We start from the raw sequence: 12,727 nt of genomic DNA, 5'->3' as shown, positions 1-12,727 counted from the left end.
TCATGCATTTCAAATCAGCTAAGGAAATATGGGACAAAATCGTTACAAGCTAGGATGGAGATGATCAGGTAAAAAGAGCAAAGCTTCAAACTCTCAGAATCCGATATGAAACTCTTAAGATGCATAGTAATGAAAGCATAGCTAATTATTTCCTGCGTATGGATGAGATTGTAAATTGTATGAGGGATCTGGGTGAAGAATTTGAGGAAGTTGTCTTAGTTGAAAAGGTTTTGAGATCTCTGTCTGCTAAATTTGATTCTAAAGTATCTGCCATAGAAGAAAAGGAGAATGTGCAGAAAATCACCATGTCACAGCTTCAAGGGATCTTAACTGCTTTTGAAATGCGACAAGAGGTACCATCAGAAGCCGCATTCGAAGCATCAGAGGAAGAAGATGAGGTAAATTTTGTCAAGAATCTTGAACGGGGAACTGGACGGTTCAAAGGTAAGCTACCTTTCAAATGTTTTCTATGTGGTAGAGTTGGTCACTATGCTGCTAGATGCCGTCATAACAAAGGAAAGATATCTGAAGAAGATGGTAGAAGCTATTATACCCATATTAAAAGTTCATTCAATGATAGTGAAGATATTAGAAGTCTCATGGCACATGAAAAGAAGAATGCTTCATCCAATAATAGTGAAGATATTAGAAGTCTCATGGCACATGAACAGAAGAATGCAGAAACTGAAGAAGTTACCAAATTAAATGAACAATTGGAGACAGAAACCAGGGTAAAGGAGCAATTGCAGGATATAGTAAAGGATCAGAGATTAACTATTCAGAGACTTGAATCAAAGATCCTCTCTCTAAAAGAAGATATTAAAGAACAAAACAGAGAAGCTCTTGAAGATCAAGAACATGAAGTGATCAAACTAAAGCGACAAGTGGAAGAAGGAAGAAAAGCTGAAGAAGACCTAAGGAATCAGTATCTGGAAAAGGAAGAACAACATCAAGTTGAAGTAAATATCTTGAAAGGTAAATTAGAAGAAAAGGATAAGCTTTTACGATTTCAAGATAGTACTAAAGTCTTGGACGATATTCTTAATAGTCAAAGGTCTCCTGCTATCAAAACTGGTCTTGGTTTTCATGAATATGTTGAAGGTGAATCTAGTTCACAAGGTGAGGCAAGAAACTCTAATGAGAAATCTGAAATGCTGAACAAGGAACAACCAAGGAAAGAAATTCCTCAAGGAAGATCCTTTACTCCTAACTATGGAAGTGATAGACGATTATTTCCTCCTCTGAATAATGTTGAATGTTATGTATGTCATAATCTTGGATATGTTGCAGCCAGATGTAGAAGTAGAATGGTTCAAGACCATTACAAAAGATCATCGCATCCCAGCTATTTCAGAGGATATTTCTTTGCCTACAATGAATATGGACACAAGGCAATTGATTGCAATAGAAGGAACGTGAAATATGTAAGATGTTATACATGCAACAAATATGGGCATAAAGCAAGGGAATGCAGGAGCAGATTTCAAAATTCAAAGCAAGAGGACCATACATCATCACAGTTCCAGGAATTGAAGAAGACAGAATTAGAGACAGAAAGGTGTGGCATAACTCAGTCAGCTGACACAACAGACACAGGGGAATCTGAAAGTGATTAATTTCAGTATTCCATCTTGCATACGTTGATATAATGAAGACAAGTCGCGTATATACGCGAGTTACAGGCTGCAAAGTCGTGTATATGTAGAAAGGGCAGCAGAACAGACCCAGGAAATGTTTCAGTCATGGTTCGCTCAGGCTCAGGGGGAGCATAAAGGGCAGCAGAACAGACTCAGGAAATGGTCATGGTTGGTTCACGCTCAGGGGGAGCATATACTTTAAATAATTCATTGTTGGCATTGTGGTTAGAAGTTGCTGATGAAACTAAATGATACATCTTGTTGTTTGATCAAAGGAATGGTATTGCAGGCTTATGCGTATGGTACAGATCATATATGATAAATGATAGTTATTTCTGGTCCTAGAACCTGCATCTGCTCAGGGGGAGCATGGATGGATTGATACAACTTGGCATATACAAAGGGGAGCCAAATCAGAAACTTCAGCATGTACTCAGGGGGAGTATGGACAACAGAAAGTATACCAAAGAAGAGAATATCTTGGTCCACCCTTTACCCTTGATGTCAAAGGGGGAGAGTGACTTGGTGTGGTGGTTGCCATCAAGTCCAAAGGGGGAGATTGTTGGCATTATGATACAAGTGTTGTCCTTGATGGCAACTCACTCAGAAGCAGGTACAAGTGATGGCAACTCGATCAGAGGACAAATCTTAGTACAGCAGGACAAGAAAGAGATATACACAGGTTCATTAAAGAAAATCAGCGTATACACGTAGGTTGGCTTCAGTAAAAGCGCGTACATGTGAAAACGTACCTTTGGTCCGTGGCGGTTAGTCCTTGGAAGTTGTGCCTATGGTTTTGGACCATGGTGTCTCGATGGTCGTGTCGATCCCTAGTTTTGAAGTTGATGGTATTGTGTTACTATGGTTTTGGACCGTGGTATTGTGAAGGGCCTAAGGCTATATAAGGAGAAGATCATTAGGCAAAGAGGGTGAAGAAAGGTGTGTCTGACGAAGTGAGAAGATCTGGTATTGCTGGTTATCTGTTCGGGATGCCTGGCAAGGGTCGGATCTGACAGCGAAGGTATAAGTAATTATTTGCAGATTTGCACGCGGGTTGCCTTTGGAGAAAGCGCGTATACACGCGGTTTTGGTATAGGGAAGTAGTGTATGCATAATAAGATTTGATATTTCAGTTTGCTGTTGATTCTGGTGGTTGTTGCAGAGTTCTGGGCTCTGGTTTGTGTTCTGTGTTCTTGATGACAGGGTTTCAGTGATTCAGTATTGGGTGATCTAGAGAATTATGATGCAAGTATAAGTTGATGATTGTATTGCAACAGTGTTTGTTTTGTACTCATGGATCCAGTCTGAAAATTGATGAAACGTGGTCCCTGTAGGAGAGAAGGTTGTAGCCTTCTGTAGGGTCAGCACCTACGTACTAGTAAATGGATCGGCTAGTACAAGAGCTGAGGGGGTTGTAGCTCCCTTCCAGAAGTAGTTGGAAAACGAGAGAGGGTTGTAGCCCTCTGTAGGTTGTAGCCTGCGTACTGGTAAAGGACTGCACCAGTACATTGTAAAAGAAGTTTCTTATTAAAGAAGAAAGAGACGAATTGAAGCAGGTGGTTTTCACCCACATTGGGTTTCCACCTTATATCATGGTGTTCATGTGTGTGGATTTTATGTGATGATCTGTTCTGTTATACTGCACCTGTTTACTATCAATATGGTTAATAATGTTCTGATGCATTTACTGAAGATAAGCTAACTGAATCATAAGATTTCTGGATATACGCTAGTTGCTTTAGACACAGTAGCGTGTACACGCGGATTCACTTAACTGAAGTAGCGTATATGTTTCTGAACATGAAATTTGAAAAGTTTATTGATCTGATAATACTGATTCACCCCCCCCCCCCCCCCCCTCTCAGTATTATTTCCAACAATTGGTATCAGAGCAGGTTCTTCAGAGGAAGCTTGATCGCTTGAAGGAAAAGATCCATCAGAATGGCTAATTCAGAAAGAGAGGCACACATCAGGCCACCAGTCTTTGACGGGAACAATTTTACCCACTGGAAGATAAGAACCACTGCATATCTACAATCACTTGGAGCAGAAGTTTGGGGAATCGTAGAAGGAGGATACAAATTCCCATCAGCAACTCCTACAGATCCAGCAGAGAAAAAGCAATATGAGCTCAATGCCAAAGCTGTTACTGTCCTATTGAGTAGTTTGACACAATCATAATTTATGAAGATCATGCATTTCAAATCAGCTAAGGAAATATTGGACAAAATCGTTACAAGCTACGAAGGAGATGATCAGGTAAAAAGAGCAAAGCTTCAAACTCTTAGAATCTGGTATGAAACTCTTAAGATGCATAGTAATGAAAGCATAGCTAATTATTTCCTGCGTATGGATGAGATTGTAAATTGTATGAGGGCTCTGGGTGAAGAATTTGAGGAAGTTGTCTTAGTTGAAAAGGTTTTGAGATCTCTGTCTGCTAAATTTGATTCTAAAGTATCTGCCATAGAAGAAAAGGAGAATGTGCAGAAAATCACCATGCCACAGCTTCACGGGATCTTAATTTCTTTTGAAATGCGACAAGAGGTACCATCAGAAGCCGCATTCGAAGCATCAGAGGAAGAAGATGATGTAAATTTTGTCAAGAATCTTGAACGGGGAACTGGACGGTTCAAAGGTAAGCTACCTTTCAAATGTTTTCTATGTGGTAGAGTTGGTCACTATGCTGCTAGATGCCCTCATAACAAAGGAAAGATATCTGAAGAAGATGGTAGAAGCTATTATACCCATATTAAAAGTTCATTCAATGATAGTGAAGATATTAGAAGTCTGATGGCACATGAAAAGAAGAATGCTTCATCCAATAATAGTGAAGATATTAGAAGTCTCATGGCACATGAACAGAAGAATGCAGAAACTGAAGAAGTTACCAAATTAAATGAACAATTGGAGACAAAAACCAGGGTAAAGGAGCAATTGCAGGATATAGTAAAGGATCAGAGCATAACTATTCAGAGACTTGAATCAAAGATCCTCTCTCTAAAATAAGATCTTAAAGAACAGAACAGAGAAGCTCTTGAAGATCAAGAACATGAAGTGATCAAACTAAAGCGACAAGTGGAAGAAGGAAGAAAAGCTGAAGAAGACCTAAGGAATCAGTATCTGGAAAAGGAAGAACAACATCAAGTTGAGGTAAATATCTTGAAAGGTAAATTAGAAGAAAAGGATAAGCTTTTACGATTTCAAGATAGTACTAAAGTCTTGGATGAGATTCTTAATAGTCAAAGGTCTCCTGCTATCAAAACTGGTCTTGGTTTTCATGAATCTGTTGAAGGTGAATCTAGTTCACAAGGTGAGGTGTTATAGACATTTTTGTGCCTTACAACATTGAGCATGAAATGTCCATAATCTAAGGGATCCAAAGTCCCTAAACATGTTGTTCCTACCCCTAGAGGAACAAGGCTAACAAATCACAACAATTCACAGAAGTTCTCCACCAGAAACTGCTCAAAAACAAGTCAATTCAGGATCATTTCAGTGGCTACACTAGCTGTTTGCGCTGAATGTCAAAGCCAACACTGGCTACCTGCGTTGAATGTTAAAGGGAACACTGGCTACCTGCGCTGAACGAGAATGGACATGTGGGAGGCTCATTTCTCAAGGTGTCAAAACCCAGGAAGCTTCCAAAATGACACTTGCCTCAGGGAATTCGACTGGTGATGAGTAAGAGGTTCCAAATCTCCAAGTGGAAGCAAGAACCTCCAAGTGGAATCAAGAACTGACAGAGGGATAGGACACTAGTCAGATCTCAAGCTGACTCATCCTCTCTCCAAACATCTATATATGGATCTCTCCTCCATGAGATCCAGAGGCTGGAATTTTGTTATTGCAATAATTGCTGTTGGTTTGAGATTGGAACCATTGGGTGCTTAATGCTTTGAAGGGGGTGAAGATAGGAATTCCATTTGCTGGGAAGGAGATGCTGGATTGGAGCCCTCTGGGTTGTATCTCTTCCTGAACCTTGTTATTCATCAATAAAGCTATCTTGGTTTCTCCTATATGCTGATGTATTTTTGATGTATGAATGCATTAGTATGTTTAGTTTATTTCTAATCCTAAACTAGTTATGAGTGTGAATATCTGTCTTTGTGTAGTGTTCTTCTCTTGTCGCAAGTAGCTGTTCTCTTGTGATCTTATAGGAACCCGTTGAAGCTGGACAAGCAAGAAGGCAAGTAGCTGTTCTCTTGTGATCTTGCATGAACCTGTTGAAGCTGGGCGAGTGAGAAGGAAAGTAGCTGTGAACTCCCAAAGAGAAGAGAGACCGGATCGAGGGACAAACGGAAGACACCGGTAAGTCTATTGATCTCTCTTCTTTCACATTTCATAAAGGAAGAAACCAGAATAGCTTTCTCTGTTTGTTGCTAAGGCACTGTCACACCTTAGGTGGATAGGATCGTCCTGCATAGGCATTTTTCCCCACAACAAATTGGCGACTCCGCTGGGGAGATTTGTTTAGTCATTTTATTTGTGTTTCTATCATTGTTTGTTTCATAAACTTGACAGCAACAATCAAACTGCATCTGCTATTCCCGGATGCAAAGTAGACAGTTGCTGCTTTGATCCAATTACTGGACTTGTCTATGATCTGAACAATGGACTCACAAATGATTTGATGATCCTTTGTGATAGATCTTAGTACCCCCTCAAAGCATCCCTTTGATTACACCTTTCTTGTTGCTTTTATTTGGCCTGAAACAGTGAATTAAATAGCAATCTGTGACCCAGAACCTGTGAGAAACGAGAGTTTCTCCTTCAGCGCAGACCCAGTGAAGGGATTCTGCATTTCAACGCAGGTCCCGTGAAGGCTACCTGCGCTGAATGTCAAAACCCCTGTGTTGAGGTTGTGCTGAACCAGTTTGTCCTTGTGCAGCTGGGGTTCTCTGCTCTGTTTTGCCTTGTTTTGATCTCTGATTTTTGCAGCCTGTAACCAGCATAGGTACCAGTCTGATAACTCCTTTTCTCTGCTTAGATTCCGCCTCCTTTTGTACAAAAAGACTGTGAGTGTTTTTATGTGTTTGTGGCGTCATTTACAGTTTTCCTTTGCATGAGTGAAATAATCATCCTGTAGCCCTTGATTCAGATCTGTTGATTGTGATCTTAGAAGAGAGTTCATTGGTTGTTTGCAGATTGATTATACATTTACTTTTGCTTATTGGTTTGAGTTTGTCTCTTTTAAGTGTCAAAACAAGTATTCATTTCGAAAATCGTTAAGTGTTGTAATCTCTTCTACCCTCTCTGATTTCCAAAAAGTAAACTTGTTTGTATTTGTCATTTAAAATCAAATTCAAAGTTGTACAAAAAGCTTTCTTTGTAGGCATCAATACTAAGAAAGCAGAAAACAAACACCTGCATTGTGCATTTGCATTTGATAGTTTGCATGTTGAATTTAGGAAAAAGTGCATTAGAGTGTGCTGATTTCTCTTTGAGAAAAGATGGTGTCTTTCTTTTCCCTTAATAGTAGCTAGGATTTTCAAAGTTGAAAAGATATAAAGCTTGCTTATCATCTTTAGACTGCATTTAGGAATTGTATCATACATCTCGTGGTGAACCTTGAAAGGCAAACTTCTAAAAAGATCAACCTAAAATAAATTGAATGAACTTAACAACGCTTTGCAACATAACGCACAACATAGAGGTCTAGGCTAGAGACGTGTTCCGGCGTCGTTAAGCCTGGTGACTGTCGATCTCGTGGATGGTGGGTGATTCCTCCTGAGGGACGATAGCGCCAGTACGGATTGTGCTCCCACGTACCGTCGCGTATATATTGGGAGACCCCTATAGGCATAAAACCTTTATCCTTAGGAAGCCGTGTCGGCTGCCCTACTGATCGCAATGCACTGAACACAGCATTCAGGAAGATCGACCGCCCATACCCTAAAAAGTATTCTGCGGTTTGGCACACCCTCTGCCTAGAACTCCAGAGCAGTTCCTTTTGGCCTTTTTCAGACTCTATAACGGAAGAAGTCCATCCGAGCATTTGTCACTTCGGGCTCGTTAAAGCATCGAAGGAGACTAGAGTCATCTTTAGCTTTTTCTCGACTCTTTAAAATTGAAAAAGCAAGTTGTGTCTAAAGCGTCGTTAAAATTTATTTTAAACGGAACAATCACCCTTTATTCCTGCGTTGATCTCTAGGTTGAAAAAATGGAGCACACCAACCAAGGAGTTCCCCTTGGTGGAAATCCTAGTCCCTTCTCCTCTTGGGGAGATGTTGGTGCGCCCCATATGGCCACATTGTCGCTTCCAGGACTGACAATTGGCCTGCCGGTCTGGCTCTTTTCAACCAATGTCGTTCAGAACACCACCATTCCTGAACAGTCGAGTCAACAGTTAGACCAGACCAGAGTTGCCAACCAGCCTTCTACCTCATCTAACTCTTCCTCTCCTCCTTCCTCTTCGCTTGACGGAACTGGTAAAACAAAAAACCAAGTTCCTAAGGAGAAGAAGGAAAAGAAGAAGAAAGAGAAGAAGAAGAAGGAGCCAAAAGCAACTGGGGGCAAACAAGTGTCGTCTGACAAAAATCCACACACAGCACTGACCAGGCCTAAATCGCCATGTGTCATATGCAAGGGAGACCACTTCCACAGAGATTGTCCCTGCTGTTGTGGGGAAAAGTATCCGATGTGGATGACCCTATCCCTACTCTAAAGGTGACAGTCTTTAGCAACAACTGAAAGTAAAGCTTTGATGTTTTCCTTTATGAAAGTACAGAGAGGGGGAAGAAATGATCAACCAACCTGGTATCCTTCGCTTAGTCGATCTTGATCCTCTCTCTTTGTCTCTTGTTCCCAGCTCCTTGCTCTCTTTGCCAGTCCAGCTACACACAAGCCCTGCACAAAACGAGAGAGGAAACTACAAGATACAAGTACTCATAACTGATGCATGGATTAGAGTGAATCAAATATACATGTAAATACAATACATCAATGCAATACAAGTATATAGGAGAACATGCAAAACTTTATTGATAGAAGTAACAGGGTTCTGAGAAGGTTACAACCAATGATGGCTCCAATCCAGCAGCACCTCCCCAGCAGCAAGAACTCTCCTCTTCACCTCTAGTAAAACAATCACCCAATAGCTCTAACTGTAATCCAACAGCACCTCCTTGCTTTACACCAAATTCCAGCCCCCCTAGACCTCATAGAAGAGCTCTATATATAGGAGGGAAGAGGAAAGGATGAGTCAGCTGGAGGCTGGCATATAGCTGACTAGTGTCCTCTCCATCTTCAGTTAATCTTCAGTTCGTGTGTCCACTTGGAGATCCTTGCTTACACATGGTGATCAAGTACCTCTTACTCATCACAGGGCGAATCTCATGAACCAAGTGTCATTTTGGAAGCTTCCTGGGCAATTGACACCTTGCAGGATGACTGTGCCACTTGGCCAATCTCGCCCAGCGCAGGTAGCCTTCATTGTTTTTGACTTCCAGCGCAGGTACAGAGTGGGACAGTTGCAATACAGCGCAGATGCTCAGTTAAGCAGCTGACATGATCCAAAATAAGCCTGTTTTGAAGTGTTTTCAGGTGGAGAACTGATTGGAAGTGCTGTTGTTTGATGACCTTGTTCTTTTAGGGGTAAGAACAACATATTTAGGGACTGAGGATCCCTGTAATTATTGACATTCCATGCTCCTTGACGCGAGGCACAAAAATGTCTATAACAGTTGCCCCCTAAAGTATGAGGCCGTTTATCGGGTGAAATGCTTTAGCTAGAGGATCCGAAGTTCGTTCCAGTGCTGAGGAGAGTGCCCTGTAATACAATACAATACAATACATTATTTTTCATTCATCATTATTCTCATGATCTAGCTGAGGCGGGCATTCCCATGCTCAGCTTTCTATAAATACATTTTGGTACATATGACAGACGATCGTCTGAAGATAGACTGATAATTTTCTGCTGAAACTATCATCCTTTGAATAGGATGATCATCTGCTGCAATGATGTACATGGCAAATGTTTTTATATTTCCTGAATATATATCGCAGCCCGGATGGATGAAACTAGATCCGGGGTCTTCAAACTCGTTCGATCTTCACTCTAAGTACAAGTCGATCCATGTGAGAATTGCGCTGAAGTCGAACATGGAAAGACATCGCTTGATTACCGGTCAATAATGAAAACCGTTAACAAGCGCGAGAGGGATCACCAATAATGACGATGACTCTCAAGGTACTGCAGTACAATTCACGTGGCGTGAAAAAGGACTTGGCGTCGAACGCCACGCAAAATCTTCTGGTCGAAGGTCATTGATGTATACCTGTCGCCGGAAGTGAGAAACTTGCCATTGAGGCATGCAAGCTTCAAAGTACTGATGGGGGTGTTCCTAGATCAACTTCTTGGATAATGAGCTGAAGTCGACAAGAAGCGATCCGTCAAAGGAGGGCCTTAATGAATCCCACATCAATGACACGGAACGGAGCTAATGACTTTAGTGGAGGTGAAAACAAACTGTGAAATATGATTCAGGGTGGCGATCATGAATGGATGAAGGATAATGTATGGTAGTGGATGGGACACGGTTGACACTTCCAGAATGACCCCTCTTGAACATATAACGACACTGATGCGATGGATCGGTAGCATTACCCCAAATGTGGATGGTGTGGTGAGGACCATGGTGATGAGACCGGTGAATGAAACAACCCAACCCGATAAGGTACGGAGGAAAAGTGTCATGTCCAAGAGTGACTTGCTACCTTTAAACTTTGATGTTCTCCCAATTTTTCCCCAGTCATTTCTGACCAGTACCTCTTTATTTTTGTCAAGCTTGAGGAGGATAACATATGCTTGTTCTATAACCTGCCCTTCGGGCAAGCCCATCGCTATGATTTAACGAGCCTAGCGATAGGGAAACTCGTTCTCGTCTAAAGACAAGTTTGTCGCTATTTAATCATTTTAACGAGTCTAACGACAAAGAAAACTCGGTCCTTTTCATTTTTAGAGAGTCTAAAAAGGTACATAAAGTTAACTCCGTAATGCCTTTTTCGTCATCTAATCCCTTAAGTCCGAAAAAGTATAAAACAATACAGAAGGGATGGCTATTCGGTACTTTTACGAGCCGAACAAGACAAGCGCTCGATCTTTTTGTGCAATAATCCCTCAGGTCCAAAAAGATTAAAATCTAGAGGAGGGATAGCTTTCGGTCGTTTAACGAGCTAGAAGGCCAAAAAACTCGGCAAACTTTTCATATTTTACGAGTCAGTGAAAAGAGCTCAAAGAAGACTCGTCTTTTGAGGAACGAGTGATAAATAGGGATAGCAACTGATTCCAGGTACAAATTGGAATTTTCCAATCACGGTAGTGTCACAAGGATGGCTAGGTGAAATCACTCTTCGCAGCTGTTCCTCAAAATAGGTAAACACACATATGGGGGTGAACGATCGGCCAAATGAAATGGAGGTGATGGATGAAAACACGACCAAGGCTTTTAAGGCTTATAAATTTGCGATCGCAATGGCTATTTACCGAGATAGGTTCATTTTTTAATGAGCTTGAACTTTGGCGGAAAAACTCTGCTCGCACTTTTCTATTTTTTAACGAGCATAAATTCCGTGGTAAAACTGCTCGATTCATGGTCAATTTTAATTTTTTACTTTTACTAGCTTTTCTCTTTTCAAATGTAGTACTTCATCTTCAATTGCTGCAACAAATTTTGTTAGAAATGGACAATATTTGCATGAAAACGAGATTATAACCCTAATATTTAACTTTAAACTGTGTAAAAAGTCATAAAAAGGTGTTTTTACCTCTCATTTACCATTTCATTTACATTTTGCTTGTTGGAGCTCTGGAGGTGCCTCTTCTTCCTTGATTTTCACCAGCTGATTCCGGGAGATTCTGTGGACGATTTTCGGCGCCGTTTGGACCAGGTAGGAGCTAAACCTTAGCCCTTTACTTTCATGGTTTCCTTTTTCAGTTTCATGCACATTTTTCAGGGTTTCTGGGCCCCAGGGGTTTCATTAGAGCGCCCTGGCATCAGCGCAGGTTTCCCTTTCGAAACTTGCGCTGTATTTCAGGTGGTCTTAAAGCAGACTGCCTCTCAGCGCAAGGGGAAGCTTCTCTGCCTGCGTTGGGCCTAGAAAGACTGATCCTGCATGTGTTTTTTGATGATTTTTTCGCCAGTTTTTCATCAAAATTAGGAACTTACTCCTTCTCTTGTTTGCTTGCAGGGAACTTTGAACAAAATGTCCCTTACATGGCGAGAATGAGAACATGAAGCAGAGGACATGGTTGCACTCCATGACCCGGTTACGGTGAGCGCGCTTCGGAACTGTGGCCTACTGAAGTTCTTCCGTATCTCTAGCATGAGAGCACAGATTTCTTTACTGCAGTATATGCTTGATGCTTGGGATCCTGTTAACCAAGTATTCCAGATTAGGGGGAAGTCCTTCCCTTTGACCATAGAGGACATGTACTTCTTGACTGGGCTGTCAAGGCGGGGTGCTCCCATTTCTTTGTCAGGTACGTCTCGAGGGACTACTTCCACCAGAGACTATATCCGTCAGTATTGCCGGGAAGGTTCACAGCCGAGCAAAGACGGCAAGATCAATATCCGTGACATTACTGATAGGTCTCTCAGGTCCATTCTGTTTACTATTGGCAGGATGGCCGGTAGCGCAGCTTTGCATGTTGCCAACAGATCTTATATGCAGCACGCCTTGGAGTGTCTCCAACCGAAAGTGTTTAACTGGTGTGATGCAGTACTTATTCAGATGAAAAGTCAATTGACCAAGGTAAAGGACGGGGGCTGAAGAACTTTGGATTTGGTTCTATTCTCACTGCCTTTGTCTTGGAGAAAATCCCATTGATGCAACCTCAGTACATCTTGCTTGATGTGCCTTCTCCGACCGAGCCACGCATGCAGAGGTGGGTTGACCATATGTCCCGGCATGCTGGTCAACCTCATATTACATTCACTGAGTCCTTCTTTAGGTGGTTCGAGCGTCAGGAGATGGTATTTTCTGAGTATCCATATGTGGGTATGGACTACCGAGGTGATCCGGACTTGGTGCTTCCGGACGGCGAGCAATGGGGTGCTATTGGTAAAATCTCTGACCATATCACTGTT

The sequence above is a fragment of the Pinus tabuliformis genome, chromosome 7 (genome assembly GCF_031772625.1).
Source record: "Pinus tabuliformis cultivar Carrire ecotype Pingquan chromosome 7, CPIR1, whole genome shotgun sequence".
Classification (NCBI taxonomy): Eukaryota; Viridiplantae; Streptophyta; class Pinopsida; order Pinales; family Pinaceae; genus Pinus; species Pinus tabuliformis.
The sequence above is the reverse complement of the archived record's forward strand: the minus strand, read 5'-3'. Positions refer to the sequence as shown.